This window comes from Eubalaena glacialis, chromosome 12, assembly GCF_028564815.1.
Source record: "Eubalaena glacialis isolate mEubGla1 chromosome 12, mEubGla1.1.hap2.+ XY, whole genome shotgun sequence".
In the NCBI taxonomy this organism is placed as follows: domain Eukaryota; kingdom Metazoa; phylum Chordata; class Mammalia; order Artiodactyla; family Balaenidae; genus Eubalaena; species Eubalaena glacialis.
In genome coordinates this window covers 31,784,829-31,809,100 of record NC_083727.1, presented here as the reverse complement: position 1 = coordinate 31,809,100, position 24,272 = coordinate 31,784,829, and the positions used below count along the sequence as shown (strand labels likewise).

Genomic DNA, 24,272 nt, shown 5'->3' with positions numbered 1-24,272 from the left:
TGTGTAACCATTTCCCTGACCATCTCTGTTAACACAGGTAATCTCCAGTGCATGGGCCTCTCTTTGCTCCAATATCTGAGCAAATGGCCATCCCACCTCTGCCTTTTACATTCATCTGATACTGGTTGGACACCAGTCCTTGGGTGGCACTCAGTGTTCAGGGGACACTCATCAAACTCTCCAGGTTCCAGAGGCTTGAGGTAGGGAGAAGAAAGCATCCTTCTTTAGGGATAGGCTATACAGCCCATTAACCACCAGACCCCCAGATTTTCTTTCCATCTTCCTGGCCTCTCCAACCTCCAACCTCAGTTTTTAATCAAAACACTATACCTTTTAAAATTCCTTCCTCAAATCTTGTACAGTAGTTTCATACCTTACTTTGTATCATGGCATCTGTTGTCTTGGCGCTTCAAGCCAAATGAGACAAACATAATTCTCTCCTCTCTAGTAATTTTTTGCACAGTAGGAATGGCCACAAAAACTTATCTAATTCACTGATTTGTGTCTGAATGTGGAAGTGCTTATTGAATATTTATTGAATGCTGGATAAATGTGCTAATACAAGTTTCCTTTTTGGAGACATAATTTGCTTAACTGGTTATGATGGAAAATGGTTTCCTCTGAGATCTTTCATATTGGGTGAAACTGTCCTGTCAGGAGGGGTTTGAGCTACCTTCCCTGAGATCAGTAATCAGGACTACCCTTTGTAGCCTTTTCCATGCCTATGTTTCTAGAAGCAATGGTGCCAAACTTGTGAAAAACATCATAGCTTCCTGTTCCAGAAACAACTTGCTTTATCTCTTATTCTCTCCTGAATTCCATAATCCATTCATTTGGGGGCATTTTAGATTCTGAGAAAATGGATTCAAAGCCTGACTCATCATTTTTGTTCTGGCTTCCAGCTGCTAAATAACCCTCCAATGAGTAGGTAGAAAGGAAGTTTCACTTAACAGTCAGGCTTCTTCAAATCCCTGCTGGAAAGAAATCAGGCCCTTGGAAGGCATGAGATCCAGGGACACCACGTCTGGGCCGGGTGAAGCAGACACACGGTCTTGGAACCAGGAGTGGTAACTAACCTCCGTCTCCACAGTTGTTCTGCAAACAAGTCTCCTGCTGGAGGGACAGAGCTGATTCCTTGCCCACCACACCGAGAATGGAGCCAAAGCCCTTACTGTGCTTAAGAGTTCATATCATTGTCACCTTGACCCCCTCCGTGGCTTGGGTCACTCCAGCCTGGCCTTCTTGGTGTTACTCATCCAAGGCAGCTCATATCTGCCTCAGCCTCATCACCTGCTTTTCTCTCTATCTGGTAATGACTTTCCCCAGATCTGTGCACGGCTCACTCTCACTTCTTTCAGTTCTCTGCTCTAAAACCATTTCTTCAAAGAGAACTTCACTGACCATCTTACTTAAAATAGCTCCCAGCCCTCCACCTGAGTCACTGTACTCCCTCATTCTGCTGTATTGCAATGCACCTGCCCCTGTCTGATGTATTCATTTTTATCTATTTGCTTATTTTCTGGGTCCTTTCCTTGAGAGTAAGCTTCATGAGGGCAGAGGCTTCATCCATGGCTGTTCACAACACCTCAAACACTTAGTAGGTGTCCCATAAATATTTCTTGAATTAATAAGTGTTATCCGGGGCTTCCCTGGTGGCGCAGTGGTTGAGAATCCGCCTGCCAATGCAGGGGACACGGGTTCAAGCCCTGGTCTGGGAAGATCCCACATGCCGCGGAGTGACTAGGCCCGTGAGCCACAACTACTGAGCCTGCGCGTCTGGAGCCTGTGCTCCGCAACAAGAGAGGCCGCGATAGTGAGAGGCCCGCGCATCGCGATGCAGAGTGGCCCCCGCTTGCGGCAACTAGAGAAAGCCCTCGCACAGAAACAAAGACCCAACACAGCCAAAAATAAATAATAAAAAATAATAAATTAATTAAAAAAAAGAAACAGTACAAATAATTTGTTAAAAAAAATGTGTTATCCTATTTGTTTTCACTTTTGTTTGCATAAAGTATCTCATATGCACAGAAGTCTGAGAGTGTGACTTACAAGCTAAATTGTGAGAAAGTCTTATAACCCAAACATGGACCTTTAGAACTGACACTGCAAAAATGGAGCCTCTGGCTTTCTCCAAAACTGCATTGGGAAATGACTGTGTATTAGTTTCCTATGGCTGCCACAGCAAATTATCACAAAGTAGGTGGCTTTGTGGTAATTTGTGTGTAAACAACAGAAATTTCTGTGTAAACAACATAAATTTATTCCCTCACAGTTTTGGAGGCAAGAAGTTCAAAATCAAGTTGTCAGCAGGGCCATACTCCTTCTGGGGCTCAAGGGGGCTGGGGGAGAAATCCCTATTTCACTTCTTCCAGCTTCTGGTGGCTGTTGGCATTCTTTGACTCCCATCTTTGCCTCCATCTTCATGTCATTTTCTCCTCTGTGTGTGTCTCTCTCCTCTAAGGACACTTGTCTTTGGATTTAGGAGACACCTGGGTAAACCAGGCTGATTACCTCATCTCAAAACCCTAAATTTAATTACATCTGCAAAGACTCTTTTTCCAGTAAGGTAACATTCATAGGTTCCGGGGGGTTAAGACATGGACATATCTTTTTAGGGGTCCACTACAGATAATAAAGCTAAAATTTGAGTTCGGTGTTTCTAATTCATAGTTAAACTTACTAAGTCTATGGTTTCCATTTAGACAGCAGTATTTCAAAAACCTACTTTCAAAAGGAAATATAAAGTGTCAATCTAAAGCACATAGCACAAGTATAATTTGATATTTAATCAACTGAGGATAACTTAAACTGACTTTTCACTATACCTACTAAATAATCACCCCAAATCAGCCCCATGCAAAGGTGTGAAGCAGGCAAATTTTGCCTTTGCCCCTACTCTTTCTTTCCTTTTGTTAGCCTATTTCTTTTTAGCAGCACCCCTTCCATATTCTACACTGTATTAATCAACTGGCAGCTTTTCAGAAAAGTATTTCATGTTTTAACCTTGCCATCCATATTTATTCAGAAATTTTCTGCTTTCATTTTCTTCCCTTAGTGTTTGTTGGAGTAGTGTGGCTGGTCCTTGATAATTTTTGTTTGCAGTTCAGATTTTTGTTTTGTACTCATTGACACCCATGCTATGGGTTGAGTTGTGGTCCCCCTACCACTGCACCAAAGATATATCACAAGTCCTAACCCCCAGTATCAGACTGTCATCTTATTTGGAAACAGGGCTTTACAGAGGTAATCAAGTTAAAATGAGCTTATCAGGGAACCCTAATTCAATCTGACTAGTGTCTGTATAAAAGGGGGAAATCTAGACACAGAGACAGACGGGTACAGAGGAAAGACAGCCATGCGAAGATGGAGGATTGGAGTGATGCATCGATAAGCTGAGGAAAGCCAAGGATTGCTGGCAACTACCATAAGCTAGGAAGAGGCAAGGAAGGACCCTTCCCTACAGGGAAATCAGGCCCTGGAGCACCTGATTTCAGACTTCTAGCCTCCTTAACGGTGAGACAATAAATGTCTGTTGTTTTCAGCCACCCAGTTTGCTGTACTTTGTTATGGCTGTCCTAGGAAATTAACATAAGCTCTGGCCTCTGCTACCCCCCTTCCTTAAGCGCACAGAATTCACTCTCCTCCTGCTACTGCCCTCCTAGTTGCAATCTGGGTTTCTGTCTCAGTTCTTTGGTGAGACTTAGAATAATGAAGTGAAAGGCTAATCATTTGTTTGAAGCTCCAAAGAGGCTTTAGGAAAATTATTTCAAAATTTGAGGCAAGTGAATGCATGTGTAATAGTTCAAGATAAGTGCTTATTTATACAATCTCAAATTGGCCAGTGAATATGTTAGTTCATATAAAAGCTGCATAATTATTTAACATGGTTTAAGCTGTAAGATAACTTAAGAAGACAGGAATCCTGTTGTGAGAATAATTGGACACTGGGTAAAGCTGGAGTAATTGTCTCATATGAATTTTTTAATTATAAAAATATGAATTTCCCCCTTATCTCCTCTTTTCTCCACCCCCAGCCTCCCAACAGGGCTCCATCTTTGCTCCTGCAGGTGTAGCATGCCCCATCTCCAGAGGGAGCCACTGGTGATCCCCAGGATGCAGCAGCAGGCTCGGCCCTGTGCCGGAACATTTGAAGTCTACCTGTGTCTCTAGATGAGGAAGGTGCCTCTCAGTGGCTGGTACTACTCTGGGTTGTCCTCACCATTTTAGTATTGTTTAGATGGGAAAAGATGTCTGCATGAAATGTAATTTGTAGTTTTGTTCTTTTTTTTTTTTAATTTTATTTATTTATTTATTTATTTTTGGCTGTGTTGGGTCTTCGTTTCTGTGCGAGGGCTTTCTCCAGTTGCGGCAAGCGGGGGCCACTCGTCATCGCGGTGCGCGGGCCTCTCACTATCGTGGCCTCTCTTGTTGCGGAGCACAGGCTCCAGACGCGCAGGCTCAGTAGTTGTGGCTCACGGGCCTAGTTGCTCCGTGGCATGTGGGATCTTCCCAGACCAGGGCTTGAACCCGTGTGCCCTGCATTGGCAGGCAGATTCTCAACCACTGCGCCACCAGGGAAGCCCCAGTTTTGTTCTATTTTTAACTCTGAGAAGGAAAAGTTTCCTATAATATATCCATTGTCAATATTTAACCATCTAACAAATGCATGTTTTCTTATTTCCGTTCTGTGTGAACGTAAGGCACTAATTCACATTCTTAGAAAAGGGATTACCTTCCCAGAATATATGTGCATTTTATTAGGGGCCCTGATCTGAAGACATTAATACCTGTATCTTATACTCTGTAGGGCTGGTGAGGGTAGATTTTTTTGGCAGGGGTCTTGCCTAATGTGTCTCAAATCACACAGCAGAATGGCTGCCCACACCGTGTTTGTATAAAGTTTTTCTGAAAGCTTGGCAAAATGAAAGTACAGCACTGTGTGCAAACTCTGACGGTCAAACAGTATGTGGCATCCCAGCTCATGGAACAAAAAGGCTCATACAAAGTGCCTGAGAGGAGTGCATGTCAGCCTTGCCTTATGCAGGGTACCGGGTGTTGGTTGCCTCTCCCCTGGGACCGGTGCTCCGCCATACTACCCACAGATGATGTTTCCAAGACCTTTCTGAAGTAGCAACCAAGGAGTGTTGGGTCAATGTCACCATCTGGTGACTAGTGCCGCAAACCATCTAACCTGAAAGTTGTTCCTACTTTCTTGAGCAAATTAGACAGAACAGAACCTAACTCCCAACAATCTGTTTTTCCTTAAGTGCCAGCATTCACTATCAAGAATAAACAAAATTTTCCCCCAACTTTTCCCTCTTTTATTTAATTACCATATTGTAATAATATTTTCCATTTGAAATACATAACATTTTAAATTAAATGATTTTAATTTTAAATTAAATCTTTGAAGGTCAGTCTGGTGATCTACTTTCTGTGTATAACATTGTTACTATGGGTAAATGTCTTCACAGTTCCAAACTATTGAGATATTAGTAGAATTGACTTTTGGTTTGCGATTTCCTGATAATTTGGAAGAAAAAAATATGTAAATATATACACACACACATATATACCACCAAATACTTCAATTTCAGGATGCAAAATGTGTCATTTTCTTTCATCCTTTAAATAAAATGTAATATTTTCCAAATCTCCATCTTGCTGTAACAGTGGGAAATTCAATCTCATTCATTATTGGATTCTCTTCCCCCAGTTTCACCAGGGTTATTCAAAGGTCCAAGGAGTCTTATTCAGGCCAGATCTAATGTGAAGGGCCCTCTGGTCTTAGGTCTTCATGGTCACTGCTGATTGTGGTGGCAGCACACAGAGAACAGTTGGTTCCATTGGTTTATCAACTCAGCGGCAGAGAGATCTTTGCCAAGTATTGAGGTTCCCTTCCCAGAGTCTAGGCTGTCTAGTTGCACCAGACAGGCATTGCCTCCCCAGGGGTCCTGCCGTCCCCCCAGAATGTTGTGAGAGCTGTTCTCTCTCTGTCCTCCCACTGCCCAATGCCACCTGCCCAGGTGGGGAGGGTCCCTGTCCCTCCCTCAGGCCCCCATCTGCTTTCCTGGTCAGAGCAAGCTCTTTCAGCTCAGGCTACCCTGCACCTCCACTCCCAAACACACAGACCTCCATTCCTCACCCACCACCCCAATAAGGCAGACATTTTCAGAATCTTTTAATTCTGAGTTGGGAGTAAAGAAAGCCACAGATCTTCTGGACTTCAGTCCTTGCTCATCACCAAGGCTGGGACTGTGGGGGAAGGACAAATACGCCTCATTCTTTCTCATTCTTCCACAGGCAAACAAGTAAAATAGAAAGCAAGCAAAATAGCTGATTCACTTTGTTATAAAGCAGAAACTAACACACCATTGTAAAGCAATTATACTCCAAGAAAGATGTTAAAAAAAAAAAAAAGTAACAAAGAAAACAAACAAAAAACCCCACAACATTAATATCTTAATAAATTGCCCTTCAACATGTGGGTACTTGTGACTGAACTCTGATGTTCTTAATCTTATGAGGCGTTTTCCACACTCTGAGCAGTTACATATTGCACGTTATGAAATTGTGTCACTGAGTCTTTGAAAAGGGTAGTAGCAGATACTGTTTGGATTGCATTTCGTGTGGCTCTAAAGACATACACCATTCTGATTTTTAAAACTGGGGTTATTCCAGAAAGGTTTTCACCTTTGTGTAACACACACACTCAACCCCAAAACATTTAAAAATAATTTTCGAGCCGAGAGGCAAGTCCTACTGGCGCAGTTGTGGTTGCTCTCATGCAATGCCTCCTATAGGCAGGGAGAGGTCTGGTACTAGCTTTTCCTTTCCTGATCCTCTTTCTCCGTGCAGGACTCTCTCTAGAGTCATTCACTTCATCAGAAAGAGTTAAACATCCACAAGCAGCAAATCTACTATTTATCATCCTCCAAGGAGAATTACTTCAAAATCAAGATATGACTGTTGGATAATACATTTAAGAAATGAATGGATTTTTTAAAATGTCCTTTTTCTTTGAAAACCAGCTTCCTTCAGTTTCCTTGGAAAAATTTAAAAATCCTGCAGAGCTGGTGATGATAAATACAGCCCTTGGCCAACTTTGCCTGTGTTGGAGTGTTGGAGGTGCTGATGTAGGGGTTTTTTTGTTTTTTTGTTTTAGTTATTTCGGGGAATAGAGCTTATTTAAATTCCACCATTTGAAAAAAGAACCCACCCTCAAACAGTGCTGTTTCATGTTGGTTGAATAATTCACAAATGGGCAGATGGAAGGACACATATAGCTACAAACTGAGTGTCCCTTCAGATAAGCACCCTTCTGTTAAACATTCCCTATCCAGTTCCATCATGGTTAAAGCAGTACTTGGGAGGAATGAAGAATCACTTCTCCACTAAAATACCACGTATACACAGTATTTATTAAAACCCTTACTAGCTGAGGTATATGTCTCTGGAATCTTCTAGATCAAGACAGAGTAATCAGAATCCAGGCATTGTATTGCAAAATAAGCATCCTGTCAAAGAATTATGCTCCTGAGTTTCTTTATTTCTGAAAAAATAAATTTGTTTTGGAAAAACACAATTATTGTTTTACCCATTCAAAAGCATGAGCAAATTGATACAGCCACTATGGAGAACAGCATGGAGGTTCCTTCAAAAACTAAAAATAGAACTACCATATGACCTTGCAATCCCACTACTGGGCATATACCCTGAGAAAACCATAATTCAAAAAGAGTCATGTACCACAATGTTCATTGCAGCTCTATTTACAATAGCCAGGACTTGGAAGCAACCTAAGTGTCCATCGACAGATGAATGGATAAAGAAGATGTGGCACATATATACAATGGAATAATACTCAGCCATAAAAAGAAATGAAACTGGTGAGTTACTTGTAGTGAGGTGGATGGACCCAGAGTCTGTCGTACAGAGTGAAGTAGTCAGAAAGAGAAAAACAATACCGTATGCTGACACATATATATGGAATCTAAAAAAAAAAAAAAGATCATGAAGAACCTAGGGGCAGGACAGGAATAAAGACGCAGACATAGAGAATGGACTTGAGGACACGGGGAGGGGGAAGGGTAAGCTGGGACAAAGTGAGAGAGTGGCATGGACATATATACACTACCAAATGTAAAATAGATAGCTAGTGGGAAGCATCTGCATAGCACAGGGAGATCAGCTCTGTGCTTTGTGACCACCTAGAGGGGTGGGATAGGGAGGGTGGGAGGGAGGGAGACACAAGAGGGAAGAGATATGGGGATATATGTATATGTATAGCTGATTCCCTTTGTTATAAAGCAGAAACTAACACACCATTGTAAAGCAATTATACTCCAATAAAGATGTTAAAAAATAATAATAAAATAAAAAAAATAATAAATAAAAACAGCGGATGATCTTTGAATAGTCAAAAAAAAAAAAAAAAAAAGCATGAGCAGAGAAGCAGAACTAAAGCCACTGCCAAGTTTTCCTGAGACTCTCAACCCAGGCCTCCTGCAGAGCAGCAGTGAGGGGTTGTGTGACTCAGGGAATTAAGCACCAGGCTCAGCTGCTGGAGCCTTCCTCTAATTTCCAGTGACCTTGTGAAAAGTACTTCAAGTGTCTGTGCTTCTGCTTGCTTTTAAAGTGAGGAGAATAATATCAGCCTCCCACCAAGAGAGTATGGGGGTGAATAGCCAATGAGTATAACTGAAATTGCCTTGTTAATACTGTGTGAAGAGCTGTGTGAAGTGCGGAATGATAAACCTACTTGGTGTAGGATGACTGGAAGGTGAAGGGTGACAAATAGCCTGGTGTATTTCCAGATCTACAGTTCAGCCATGCTGTGGCTTGGAATTCTTTGAAGGCTTTGTCATGGTCTAAGGCTATGAATGACTTGTTTTAGTCCTAAAGAAATGAAACATTAACAACTTGCATAATCAGGCATTTCAACAAGAATTTGGAAGATATATGTCTATTTTTAGATCCTAGAGGCTTCAGAAGTCATTCAGTCCACCACCGTCCAGACCCAGCGATAAAGGAACCACATCCTTGAGTAGGACCATTTCCCATGGAAAGACACTCACCATCTCCTGGTGAATAGGTTAGGCGGCAGTTCTTCCTGATACCGAGTTGAATTCTGATTCCCTATAACGTCCATCCATTGGTTCTTGTCTTATTCTCTGAAACAACAAAATCAGTCTATTCCTTTTTCCAAGTGATAGACTGTCAAATTATTGAAGTCAGCACTCCCATTGTTCTTGAGTTTCTGTCTTCAGCTAAAATGTTTCCTTTTCCATTCCTTATATGACAAGGTACCTGTAGCTTCTCATCATCAATGCCATCCTCTTGTAATTCAGTCTAGCTTGTTTTTGTTTCTCTTAAACTGTAGTCTTCAAAATGCATCACTACCTTAAGCAGTGGGTCTAATAGTTCAAGGCTCAGTGAGGCCTCTTTTATTTACATTTTAATCAAACAGGTATTTATTCATTATCTCTGTGGATATAATAATGAACAGTACAGACATAATTCTTGGCCTTATGAAGCTTACGTTTGGAAATGGGAGAAGTGCATGGAGAAGACGCCCCTCCCAAAAAGATAGCTACACAAAGTCAATAAAATAATTCCAAGTCTTGAGACAAGGACCAGGAACAAACTCAGAACCAGGAGCAGAATTCTTGGGGCGGATATGGATGATTAGAACTCAACCTCCATCCCCCCCTCCTTCTAGTTCATCTTCCTTTTCTCCCTAGCTTGGAAAGCTAACACTATACTTCCTAGACAGCCTTGTAGGTAGGAATCTGGATAGAAATTAGGTCCCACCAAATAAATGCAACTCAGGTAGGCCCTTGTTAAGAAATTTTATTAATGAAATAAAAAGCCGTTGAATAATTTTAAGCAGCATTCTAACATTTATATCTTTAACAGGTTTCGATAACTGATAAGGTCAATTTCCCGTTATTTCTTTTTCTTTTTTTCTTTTTTCTTTTGAAAATTTTAAGCTATTTTTCATTCAATTATACTTCTAGATGAATTTTAGGATAATTTTATCAATTAAAAAATCCAACCGTGGATGATTATACTGGGTTAAGCTTAAAAATTAATTTGAGAAGAAATGATTTAATTTTCCATCCATGACATATTATTTCTCTCCACTTATGTAAATTTTCTATCTCTTAAAAAATTGAAAAGTAAGCTAAACATACTGAATATTGCTACAACGAGGAATTATTGGGACACTGTGAGAACTTACAATAGGGGAACCTAAGCCATACTCACGGTCAGAGGCAAGTCTTTCCAAACGTGACATCTCAGTTGAGTCTTACGGAATGAATAGGAGTTCACGGGCAGAGAGAGAGGTGAGGGAAGAGACTTCCAGACAACTTGATCAACTTATAGGAAGGCCCAGAGGCAAAAGAGAGTATGGGATGGTGCTTCAAGGTACTGAAAAAGTTTAAAATGGCTAGCACATAAAATCCAAAAGCAGAGGAGGACAAAAATGGAACAATCTAGGTAAGCAATAGCGAAATTACGAATAGCTTTGTAAGCTGTATTTGGGTATTTAGATGTATGTTTGGAGTTTAGATGGCAGAACCAACTTGACGTAGTAATAGAAGGGTAGGGATGGTGATGGGAAGGGAGGTGTTAAGTAGAGTGCCCAGGCTTCTGGCTTTGGACCTGGGAGAATGGCTATGCTTTTCACAGAGACAAGAACAAGAGATGAATCATATCTGAGGGGGAAAAGATCATTAATGCATGTTTGTACCTGTTGGATTTGTGGGCCCGGGGACACCCAAGCAGAAATGTTCAGCAGACTTTGAATCACAACCAAAGAAGATCAAAACCACAGATGAGCGATGTAGATGGAGATATTGGTTTCTGAATCATTGTAACTGAAGGCACAGAAGTGGACAGGATCAGCCAAGGACAGCGTGAGGATTAAGAAGTACAAGAAAAACAACATGTAACTTAGACCCTTTGCTCTGAAACCCAAGGATAACCTTGGTGAATTTAGAAGCCCCATTACATTGGTGACTCATACTGCACTCATGTAAACCTTCTGGTTTCTTTCACGTAAACTCTAGCAAGGCCACCTTGTTGCAAGTGACAGAGACCCAACTCAAACTAGCTTAAGAAAGGGAAAAAAAGGAGCATGGGCTCAAAAACTAGGAGATCCAAGGTAGACTTTAGACATCACTACATCCAGGGGACTTGAAAGCTTATTTCTGATTTGTAAACTTCTATAGAGAATCTCCTTCTACATGGTAGGCAAGAGGAACCCCAGCCAACCTAGTTCACAACCTCAAAGCTTAGCAGTATCATTAGAAAGAATATTGCTCTCTTCAAGTGTGTGTGTATATGTGTGTATATAAATATATATATATAATGTGTATATATATATATGATGTATATATATATATATATATATATATATATATTAATCTTAGAGAAGACACTGGCCCTGCCTAGGTCTTATGCCCAACCATAACTCAATTGCAGTGGCCAAGAAAATGGAGCAATGTCATTGGATATCTTATATCTGGATCTCTAAGAAAAGTTAAAATTCTTGAAATCCATTCCAGACCTTCTGAATCAGAATATCCGGGGAAGAGTCCCAGAAGTTACTATTTTTTACAAGTGGCTAGAGTGATTCTTATTGGAGTGGGGATCTTATTCACATATCATGTTTTGAGAAACACTGCAGGCTCCAGAACTGCTGGGACAAGATGCTGCCTGAGAGGACCTCAGGTCTGTACCCTGTCAGTTTTGGTGAAGTTAGAAAATGTTCAGGCTTTTGAGTGGACTTGAAAGGACTTGGGGTGAAATCTGGTCTGAATCACTTCACTAAATATACGACCAGGCAATTCATTTAACTCCCTTTGACATTTAGTTCCCTCATTTCAGCGCACAGGGAAAATACTTACCCAGAATGGCTGTGCGAGGTTAAATCAAACATTTGTGAGGTCTGGTTGCCCACTAGTTTTCACCATTGCTTAGGCCCCTCAAACCTGTGGCTAATATCTAGGTCTTCCATTTCTCAGGGTCGGTCCTGCCTCCAGTATCATCTGCCATTTGTTGCCTAAGACAGTCACAATGTTCAATTCTTCCATATTCTTTTAGGTCCCTAGGCTGCATTTCCGGGATGTTAAACAGCCTGCCCACACAGACCGTCAATATCTCTCTGCCGCTCCTTTTACCTGCCATACCTCCACCTGTCCCAACCTGCACACTTAGCTGCTTAGGGAGCTTCTTAAATCTCCACATTCTGTACTTCTGAACCCAGTCTATAGGCCTGGAATATATTTTCATGTATGACTTGGTACAAATAATATTGTCTCGAGGTGAAAGTTAATCTGGGCTTTTAGAGACTGCCAGACTGCAAGAGAAATAGCAATTATCACTTTTTTTTTCAGGAGAAAACATCTCATATAAACGACTTGATAACAGACAGACTCATGAGACTCCTCCTTGAAGAGCTACACTTAGATAAAAGTAGACAAAACCCCACAAATGCCACGCTACATTCTCCCTGTACTTGGTCCTTCATCATTTTTTAATATTCTTTTTTTTCCAGCTGCCATCTTGGGAGAAATAGAAAAGCAAAGAGGACACAGAAAACTGTTCTGTGATTTAAAAAGAAGATGATGCCACTTATGAGAGCCCTGATGGTGTCAACCAGCACAGATTAGAAATGGGACAAGGAATGAGATGGTGTCAGTGCTCCGTGAACTCATACCACCAGAAAGCACTTCCCCATGCTCTCAGAAGGCTCCCAAATACATGCTGAGAAGAGGCTTGTACAATTGCTCTTATGTGAAAGCACAGCTTTTTCAGCTTCTAACTTTCTTGGATATTAAATGCACTGTGCTGTATTTTGCGTATTTTCCCCTTCTGTGTGGTTTCTGGGTTGGTGCCAGAAGATAAGTTAGTGGAACTCTCACTCAAATTGTCCAAAGACCTTTATTCTATACTTTTTGTTCCTTACAGTCAAGTGGCATTTTTCTTCTAAAAAACTTAAAGTGGCAAGATATTATTTTGGTATTATTTTATCCTCTATTATCGTATTTTTCCCTCCCTGTATTTTCTTTGTTGAAACAGTTCCTAAGTTCCCCCCTCCCTGCCCCCACCCCTACCTCCAGAGAGGAAAGGGCAGGATAAACTTGGAAATTCTGGCTTTTATTTTCCAAATCCTAAGCCCTGGAGGGAGGAGAAAATTTGTGGGCCCAGAGAAAGTGACCTTAATAAGCATGGTGGGTAAAGGATTCCACAAGATGAGAAATAGTCCCCAGAGCCCAGGGCTGTGGAGAAAGAGATGGGCAAGTTCATGCCCTACTTCCTGGTCGTGCTAGCAGAGAAGATCTTGGGTCTCAAGAGCAGAAGGGACTAAGGCAAACAAGACCATGGAGACCAAGGCTTTGTGGGTTCTCTAACCAGGCTCATAAACTCAATGTATCCAGGTTCCTGGTGGGTAACGTACATGTGAGGTTGGAAGTGGTGTGAATGGGAGACTAATGGGGCATGTACAAAACTCTAGAGTGTGTGCCCTGCCCAAAGGCAATCTAATTCTACATTTAAAAAGCACAAAAGAGCTAGTGGGAAGCAGCCGCATAGCACAGGGAGATCAGCTCGGTGCTTTGTGACCACCTAGAGGGGTGGGATAGGGAGGGTGGGAGGGAGGGAGACGCAAGAGGGAAGAGATATGGGAACATATGTATATGTATAACTGATTCACTTTGTTATAAAGCAGAAACTAACACACCATTGTAAAGCAATTATACTCCAAAAAAGATGTTAAAAAAAAAAAAGCACAAAAGAAACCGATTTGCTGTACTTGACAAGTTTTGGCCCATGGTCCAGGGGTCACACTGAATGGAACAATGGCTGTGTTAGTAGTATTTACTGTGGGCAGATTGCTAAGATTCAGGGTGCACCCAGTGCCTTGATGCCACATCAGCTCCCAAACATTGTCATTAACTCAGAGTAGAATGAGAGTGGTGAAATCTTGAAATGGCCCAGGTGAGTAGTAGTAGAAGTTTCAAGATGAGGCTTCAGATAAAAATTAAATTAAGTTAAAGAAATTTTCAAAAGTTTCTTGTATACCTGACTTTGTGGGCTGATGATACTCCTATCATTAGAGTGGTGTCTAGGATAGTTTTGGCTTCACCAATGTGGAGCTTGGTGCTACTAATAACCGGCTGTGTGATCTCAGGAAAGTCACTTAGCATCTCAAGCCTGTTTCTTCAGCTATTAAAGAGGAACAATAGTAATACCCCTTCAGAAGTTTGCTGCATTAAATGAGACAACGTAGGACAAGGACCTGGAACAATGCTTGCCTCCAAAGAAGCAAGCCCTCAGATTGTAACTCTTCGTACCAATGATGCTGATACCTTGTGTTCATTGCCTCACCGTGAGTTTGGTGAAGTACTAATTGGCGAGCTTTGGTTGTATCAACATTGAAGATGTTAATACATTGATTCTCTTGTCTCTTAAGATGTGTTTCCCATCTTGCTCCTTTCACCCTCATATAAAGGTACTTTTAGAGTCTCCCCCATCAGGCTAGAGTCTCAGACATCCTCAGACTCACTTGAATTTTGGGTTTAACACAGCTTAGGATCAAGGTAGGGTCTTTACTACAGCTTCCAGTGAAGTTGGGCTTCAATCGATAGATTAGAAGAAATCAGAAATTTCTTTTTGGAAACTTCATTTTTTGTCAACCTTATTTTCATTTCCTGTTTAAGAGTCTGTGGAAGAACAGCTTAATACCATTCAGTGGTTGTTCTTACCTACCCAGTGGCCTGAGCAGTAAGAACGGCAGAGCAGTCTTCAGTGGCAGGCTGAACGCGCCAGCCTTCAGCAGGGAACTGCTGGATAGGCACAGGGGGCACATGCACACCTTCAGGCCAGTCTGCAACCTTAGGTTGTGTAGCAGTAAATTAGGGAGCTGGAGCAGTCCATTGACCCTGAAATTCCTCCTTGGTCACAGCCTTTTAATCAGTGGCTTACTATTTTATTGCAATCTCTTCAGGATCTCTGTAGAAGTAGAGATCAAGCATGACCTCCCATGAGTGTTCACGGGAGGTGGAGCCACGCATGCATAGAACTTCCCTGGCTGCCGTCCACCACCCCTCCCTGTTGTTGTACTGGGTGGCAATGTTTGCATAGCATGGAGGAGAGTCTATGTTACACAGACCAACTGTAGGCGGGTCAACATAAGAGCCTGCATGAGAGGCTGGTGGGCAGCCCTGGGATCAGTAACCACTGGAAATCTTGGCTCCTGGAAGGCTGCTGGGATCTGGTTGGTGAAGGTTCCAGGAGTGAAGCAGCCAGCAATAGGAGTAGTAGCAGTGGCAGCGGCAAATTTCAGCACAGTCTGCGGGCTGGTATTCCTGGAGGATATGACACTGATGTTAGCCGGTTTCAATGGGCAACAGCGGCACGAGTTGCCAGCAGAAGCTTCTCCCAGGATCTCTTCAGATTTGTAATATAGATGCTATCATTTTTTCCTTTTGCAGAGGTACTCTTCCATTTGGAAGTCAAGGTTGGTGCCACCTAAGTGGATTCCTCCTTTATTTGCAGGACATCCAGGGCTCCCGACATTGTGAAAATTTCCCTTTAAGTTACAACAGGAACCCAGAACAACGCCATATGGACCTCTCTCTGGATAGCTTGGAAAGGCCAGAAAATTTAATTGAAACTGAGTGAAGACACTTCTATGAGAGGCTAAGTTGCTGTGGTCCACAATTGTAGTCTTTGGGACTCTACTTTGATTCAAGAAGTGAAAAATATTCACAGAGGTGGAAGGATAAGAATGTATCCTTTATACGAAAGGCTTTAGAGACCACTTCTCTCAGCTGAACTATGGAGTTATTGCAACTCCTCACTCCTGAAATGTTGTGTTTAGTTTTCTACTTTAACTGTTCACACTGGTGGAGAAAATCACGCAACTCATGGATCTTCAGCTGGGCCTTTAGTTCTGCCTGGCAATTCTGGACTGCCCTAGTTATTTTTCTCTTTGCCATTGTCTATAATGACTACTCAAACCACCTATTCTGTGACATCCTTCTTCACTTTCAATAAATGATCTTGTTTTCTCCTTGCTCTGGATTTTCCCTCCTGCCTCTGTGTCAGCCATCCTCCATCAGTCAGCCTCACTGACCCCTGTATCTTCAGTTTCTCTCTTTGCTGGCTCATCCTCATTATCTAAACTTGCTCACAGAGTTCCTTTAGTAAAAGACAAAGAACAAAAGAATGAAACTGTTGCTTAATCTTAGGTTTCCCTGCAGCTGCCTGGCTATTTCTACCTTTCCCTTCCAAATCAAGCATTTGTAAACGTTGTGTCTATTTCTCTCCCCACTTCCTCACCTCTCTGCCATTTCTCTGCCCACCAAAGTCTGGGGTATGCCTCTTGCCTTTCCATAGCAACTGCTCCTTCTAGACAAATCCAATGGCAAGTTTTGGGTCCTCACCTCCATCCAGTGGCGTGTTTGACACTACTGACCCTCGGCTGTCCTCTCACCTGTCTGGGAACTCCTTCTAAATTTTCTCTGAGTGCGTCTCTCTGTTTGCCCAGTGTTTATACATCTACATTCTTTGAGGTTCTGCCTGGGACCTTTTCTCTCACTCTTTATTCTCTTTCTGGGTGAAGAATCTAATCCTGTGCCATCAATTACTGTCTTAAAAAAATCTAATAGTGTAATTGGAATCATTCTTATCTTTCCAGTTCCTCAAATTACATATCCAGGCTCCAAGTCTTTCAGAATCCTCACATCAGATCTTTGAGATCATTGCCATTGCCCCAGACCTACTTCAGATTCTTGTCATCTTTCACTAAACTTTTGAAGTAGACTACTGGCTGGGCTAGTGCGTCTCATCTTGGTTCCCTCTAATCAACATCACAGTCAGAGATCTCTCTGAAACAGTCAGCCAACGTTTTCTGTTAAGGGCCAATAGTAATTACCTTAGAGAGAGCCCTATGATCTCTGTTGCAACTATTCAAATCTACCTTTGTAGCACGACATCAGCCATAGACAATATGACAATAAATAGGCATAAATGTGATTTAATAAAACTAGTTATGAAACAGACAGTGGACCAGATTTGGCTTCTGATGCATAGATTGCTGATCCCTGTTTTGAAATACAAACTTGAATACATCCTTCCCATTGCCTTTTTCTTTTTTTTAATTCACAGATTTTATTTATTTTTTAAATTAATTAATTTATTTTTGGCTGCGTTGGGTCTTTGTTGCTGCGCACGGGCTTCTCATTGCAGTGACTTCTCTTGTTGCAGAGCACGGGCTCTAGGCGTGTGGGCTTCAGTAGTTGTGGTACACGGGCTCAGTAGTTGTGGCTCGCAGGCTCTAGAGCGCAGGCTCAGTAGTTGTGGCGCACGGGCTTAGCTGCGCCACGGCATGTGGGATCTTCCCGGACCAGGGCCTGAACCCGTGTCCCCTGCATTGGCAGGAGGATTCTTAACCACCACGCCACCAGGGAAGCCCCCACTGCCTTTAGAATAAATGATAAGTTCTTGAAAACAGCTTACGAGCCAGGCCAAACTGCTTACCATCCGCCTCCATGACAAACTCAGCTCCAACCATACTGGAAGGCTTGAATTTATTGCATTGTGTTTTGATCTGCAGCTAACCTATTAGGTCTATTGGGGGCTGATATTCCAAACAAGAAAAGCTTAAGAGGCATGAACTGATGTAGGTTTGAGTTATAGCTCTGTCCTCACTAAAATTGTGATATCTGGCAAGCCTCAATTTCTTCATTTATGAAAATAAATGGGGATACTTATATTATCCGGGAATAAGAATATTATCTGCCTTTTACATAATTCAGTTGCTTAAAAACAAATGGCATAGTGAAGATGAAAAGCGCTCATAAACTGTAATGTGTTATGTAAATGTCCATGTTGCCTACATAGGCTTGGCCAGTCCCCACCTCTCCTTTTCCCGATCAGAACATGTCAGCCGGGGTCTCTCTGATCTTGATCTCTATATCTACCTGCTTTTTTGGCAGCATGGGTCAGCTTCAGCTCAGCAGGGCCCTGGAGGATTCAGGCCACCTGTCCTCTCCTCAGATAGACCCACTCGTTCCTTTGCAGGGCAGCCCACTCTCACGTCCCTGCCCAGCCCCAAATCTGGTGATGGAAACCCTGGCCCAGACCCAGCCCGTTTCTGGAGCAATTTCTCACTCCCATGAGGGTTAATTAGAAATGACGTGTGTGTGTGTGTGTGTGTGTGTGTGTGTGTGTGTGTGTGTGTGTTGGGAGAGGTGGTGACAGACAAGGGAAGAATTAGGCTACTCACTATATCTAGCCTCTCTTGTTTCATTGCTGTTCCAGGGAGGGGACAGTGCATTTCCAAATGGAGGAATTATAGACTGAGCAGTTTGTAAGGAAAAGTATGTCACACCAGTGCACCTTAATGAATCATCTATGCCCTTTGTGAGCCTGGGGATTATTCCCACCTTTGCAGTACCAGAATATGGTCCATAATTTAACATCAAATGGAACTTTTAATTTTTTTTTTTTTTTAAACTTTGGGTTTATTTATTTATGGCTGTGTTGGGTCTTCGTTTCTGTGCGAGAGCTTTCTCTAGTTGCGGCAAGTGGGGGCCACTCTTCATCGCGGTGCGCGGGCCTCTCACTGTCGCGGCCTCTCTTGTTGCGGAGCACAGGCTCCAGACGCGCAGGCTCAGTAATTGTGGCTCACGGGCCTAGTCGCTCCGCGGCATGTGGGACCATGACCAGGGCTCGAACCCTTGTCCCCTGCATTGGCAGGCAGATTCTCAACCACTGCGCCACCAGGGAAGCCCAGGGACTTTTAATTTTTATATTTACCTTTTTTTTTTAAAAAAAAAAAAGCTGCTTTATAGCTTCTAACTTTAGTTGTCTTCTTATTTAAAGATTCTCTGACTCATTCAGGCTTCTTAACCCACCTATTGAAATTTTCTGACAGGAATCAAAAGCACAGAGAACTAATCTTCCACATTCTTTAATGTTTTGAAGAAATAGCAGCCCTAACATCTGGGCGCTGGGATCAATTACACAGGAGGACACTATAAAGAAGCAGCAAAGGAACAGAGCAGAGCAGTTTTGTTTTTTTTTTCCACTGTCTAGAACTAGAGCAAATTACTTTTTCATGATAGAGAACTAGAAAATGCACTTTAAAAAATACTTTATAGAAGATTCATTTTTTGGATTACAAAATTACTAAGAACATCATGACAGGCATTTACATACATAAATTTCATCTACTTTGAGTGGTGCCTTACAAAGAATCTTTTGTATATATATATAAAATCTTTTGTATATGTATAAATTGCATAGTATAACATTTTCACAAAAGAGGAAGTTCTTCAGGCATTTCTATAACTGATTTTCATTTCAGATTTGATTAGAAATCCATTTCATTGTCTTAATCTTTTTCTTTTCCTGTGTAAAAAAATTCCTTTATGTAAATTAATTAACTACACAAAAGCTTCTAGACCTTGCACATTATGGCAACTACTATATATACCCCAAATATTATGTTAAATGTTAAACTGCAAGAATAGAGCTACCCAATCTATTATTAGATTTCCTGGGCATCTCTTTAAGTTTTTGAATGAGTATAGAGAGGCTTCATTATGAAACAGATATAACAATTATAAACGTATTATACACACCTGACAACAGAGCCCCAAAATATATGAAGCAAAAATTGACAGAATTAAAGGGATAAATAGTTCTACAATAATAGCTGAGTATGGACTTCCCTGGTGGCGCAGTGGTTAAGAATCCGCCTGTCAATGCAGGGGACACGGGTTTGAGCCCTGGTCTGGGAAGATCCCACATGCCGTGGAGCAACTAAGCCTGCGTGACACAACTACTGAAGCCCACGTGCCTAGAGTCCCTGCTCTGCAACAAGAGAAGCCACTGAGAAGCCCGCCCACGGCAGCAAAGAGTAACCCCAGCTTGCTGAAACTAGAGAAAAGCCCGAGTGCAGCAACGAAGACCCAACGCAGCCAAAAAAAAAAAAAAAAGTGAGTGCTTCCATACCCTACTTTCTATAATGGACTGAACAACTAAACAGAAGATCAATAAGGAAATTGAAGATTTGAACAGCACTATAAACAAACTCGCCCTGAGAGACATATATATAACACTCCACCCAAACAAGCAGAATACACATTTTTCTCTAGTGTATTTGGAACATTTTCTAAGATAGACCATATGTTAGAATACAAAACAAGTCTCAATAAATATTTTAAGTTTGAAATCATCCAAAGTATCTTCTCTGATCACAATGGAATAAAACTAGAGATCAATAACAGAAGGAAAACTGGAAAATTCACAAATTTGAGGAAATCAAAGAAATACTCTTAGCACAATTCAACCCATAACAAGGATTACTGGATTTTTTCCCCTCAAGTCCAGTTAGAAAACTGGAAAATGACTCTAATGGCCCAACTGGAGATTAGGTGCTATCCCTGAGCCAGTCAGTTGGGGCCAAGGTAACTGGAGTAAGAAGAGGCTAATCCTCGTATAGACACACAATGGGGTTTGGGTGATTTTCCAGGAACAGGAAAGGGACCTGATCAGACAATATGGTAGGTCCACCATGCTGACAGTGGTTCACATAAAGTCAAAAGAGTTATAAGGAAATTAATATTTAAGATACACATGGGGAAGGGAGGCTGGTAAGATAAGGATCATCTATTGCTCAGCTGGGTGAGGGGAAGCTTTCACCTCTGTTGCCCAGGCAACATGAATCTCTGCATCTGGAAGTAGCAAGGGCCAGCGAACCTGAGAGTGGTTATCTCTGGCTTTCTAAGCCAAAGAGAATAGAGCAAAATGCGTCATTAGAACATCATTCCCTGAGCTAAACATTGAGAGCTGAAGTACAGAAAAAAATCGGTTGAATAATCTAAGAAAGACATAAGATAGAGGCATAACTTAGACCAATGCCAGAGATCAGGCTGTTGCCCACAAAAGTATATATGCACGTTTCTAGAAGCATATGAGAAGGGTAGGCTAAGTCCAAGAGCGAGACTTGATGATTTTAAGAATATCTTTATTTCTTTATTCTAATTCTTTCATATATATTTCATTTCTTTTGTTCTTTGTCTCTGGAGGTGGAATGGAAAGAATGCTTCTGCATTCTAGGAACAAAGGTTTATATTGCAATTGTCCCTTAAAGGGGAAGACCTGGTAACAGGTGACAGGTCCCTTACCCACTTCAGGTAGTCTCCCTGAGCATTGTTTGTGGTGTCCCTCTTTTAAAGGTGCTCATCTCCTTATCTGGATGCAGCAGAGAGGCAGGGAAAGCACCAAGAGCATGTCAGGGCACTGACAGGGGATGGGTGGTTCTCAAGGCAGAGCTTTCTTTTGTTCAGAAACTGCTGAGCTCAGCTCTGTTGCTGATAATTAACAGGCTCTTCTTCACCCTTCTTCAGGGAGAACTACCTTTTTCTTCTTCCCCTTGGCAGTGACCAGTCATTCTTCTTTGACAGCTTAGTGAAATTCCTAGGAGAGAAAGGAGAAGAATAGCTCGCAGCAGATTCATGAGGAAATTCTTTTGTAAGGAGTTTAAATTAGGAAATACATTGACTTTAAATAGTGTTTGTCTCATTTTGAAAACTTAGTGAAATGTCTTCAAATATTTTAGATTCATTTAAGTTCATTTGATACATAAACTATGTGACAACTAAAAGAAACCTTCCTGAGTACTCTAAAAATATATTTAAAAAATTAACGTTATAATATTGAAGAAACTTAAATTTTGTTAAATGTCCTCAAACTGTATACAATCTTACTAAGATTTCATTTTGAAATCACAAGTTTAAATTAATTATTCAATTATTTATTTTAAATTGGAATTACAAGGCTGATCTCTTACTCTAATTGGCTAAATTCTTATAAACATTACAAATACGAAATATTAAAAATACACAGATTCAATAACACAAATATTAATGCTATGGTTTTGATTACTTATACATTTTTATATTTAATTCTAAATCTTTACAGAATTGAAAAATGCTTAACTATCAAGGAAATATTTATGCCTTTGCAAACAATTTTGAAGGATATCTTCTCTGCCGGTTGAAATTCTGTAAGAGTGGAGGATTTCAGCTGAGACACTGATGGGATTCTTGTGGATGACATTGATGGGGCATTTTTTGACCTGTTTTATTAAGATCCTCTAAATAGGGTGGCCTGACGGCACTCGCGGTCCCTATTCCTGTGACTAGGTTGTATATTACCCAATTCTTTTATCTACTCACAGAGTATGAGACTCCCTTTCAGCAGTACATAAATTATTCTCTTATATCCTTTTTTTTCTTTCAGGGGGTTCTGGCTGAGGGATCTTGTACTGGCTACATATTTCTACATAATAAACGACTTCAAAACTTAGTGACTTTAAAAAAAACTCTGTTTTATTATATCTCACAATTTTGTGGGTCAGAAATTTGGCAGGAATCAGCTGGTTCATTCTTCTGTTCCATCAAGTGACCTCCATTAACACCACATGGAAGAGAAAGATTATCCAGCTGAACACTACAGCATTCATGACCTACAAAACTGTGAAATCTAATAAAATGGTCTGAAAAGTCCAGAGAGGTTTTATTCCCATGTCTCATACTTTAGGAGAATGGCTGGAAGGCTGGGCTTAGTTGGGACTGCCAATTGAAGTGCTTACATGTGGTGTCTCTAGCAATGTGACCTTAAGGTAGTCAGACTTCTTACGTAGACTCTAAGGGCACTAAAAGCAAGTGTTCTTGTAAGCAAGGTGGAAGCTGCACGAGCTTTTGTGGTCTAACCTCAGAAGTCACATAGGGTTCACTTGCCATGAGACTTGACTAGTTGAAGAGTCACAAGCCCCATCCATATTCAAGAAAAGGGGACATAGACACCCCTTTCTATGGCAGAAGTGTCAACAAATATGTGACCACACTTTAAACCTGCCACAAAGCTATTAAAATAATTGAGGTCTTTTCCATTTAACTTGAAAGGTCTTTGACTTTGATGTGCATTCTTTTCAAATACTTCCTGTATGTTACGAACGCATAGATATTAAAACAAAATCTGATTAAATTCTAGGTATATTGCATGGCATCTTCTCACAATCTGGTCATGACTTTGAAAGGTCTTTCTATTTGGTAAAATGACCTCGAAAGATCATTCTACTTGATGAAATCCTGTATAAGAAAATTTCTGTACTTTATTTGCTAATGAGCCACAGATGCCATCTCTTGAAATGAACTCAGAGGTGAAATGTCCTGGTCTTACATTAATGATTTTTTGAATTTTTCTAACTGATAAATGTGCTATGAAGAATATTTTATGTTCTTATATACTCAATTCAAAAAATATAGAATGAGTATCTTCTGTAAGTGAAATGCACATTAAAGAACGGTTTGGATTTTGTCAGGTGTAGATGGCTAGGAGTCATTCAAAATGAATGGGACAAGGCAGCAATCTAGGGAAGACATTTTTGAGGATAGTGTGCTAAGAAAAGATGCAAGCAGGTCTGCAACCTGCTTCATTCAGTCGGACTTGCAGACCAAATTCCTTCTGTTGTCTTACTCTATCTGGTTAACTCCTACAGGGATCTTAATCTTGATTCCACTTTTTGGGTGATTCTGTCCATTGCCCCTCATTGAAACAAGAATTGGTAGATGTTGAATAAATATTTGTTGACTGAATAAATGAACGGCCAATTTCAGAGAATTTAAATATAATAAATCAACTCTTCACACTAAAATTACAGTGCTCATAATTTAATTTTTCAGTGATCAGAAAGCATTTTAAGTTCTCACTAGTACTTTTGGTAATCATTGTAAATAATCAGTTATCATTGTTTTTGCCACTCAACTTATTTTGCTTTTCTGGGTATCTTAATTCCAGATAAAGAAGCACGTACTGTATTTCTCTCTAACTGTTTTTTTAATCTAAATAAGATGATAGAGAATCAGGACTCTAAGAATTCAGAGTGAGCTCACTGATATACAAACCATCACCAGCTCTTTTCAATGGCTACTGTAAAATATCCTTAGGAATAGAATCTTGTTTGGTTCCAGTGAAATGCCCTGAAGAACGCACAATGCTTTATGTGTGCTAAAGGCAAGATAATATTGCAAAGTTGCCATCCCCTAAATTTAGGTGGTTTTGATCTCACTCAGTTGTGTCTTATAATGTGGGTCTGGAGAGAGATCTGCTTGATCTGCCACTGATTTAGTTGCCGGATCGCCCTACCTTTTACATTTCATTGGTTCGTTCTATCTCCACGTTAA

General features: G+C 41.0%; 1 pseudogene; it reads right to left on the bottom strand.

Moving 5' to 3' along the window:
- Positions 1-14,747: 14,747 nt before the first annotated feature.
- Positions 14,748-15,588, bottom strand: LOC133102205 (small ribosomal subunit protein uS2-like; annotated as a pseudogene).
- Between the last annotated feature and the right edge of the window lie 8,684 nt (positions 15,589-24,272).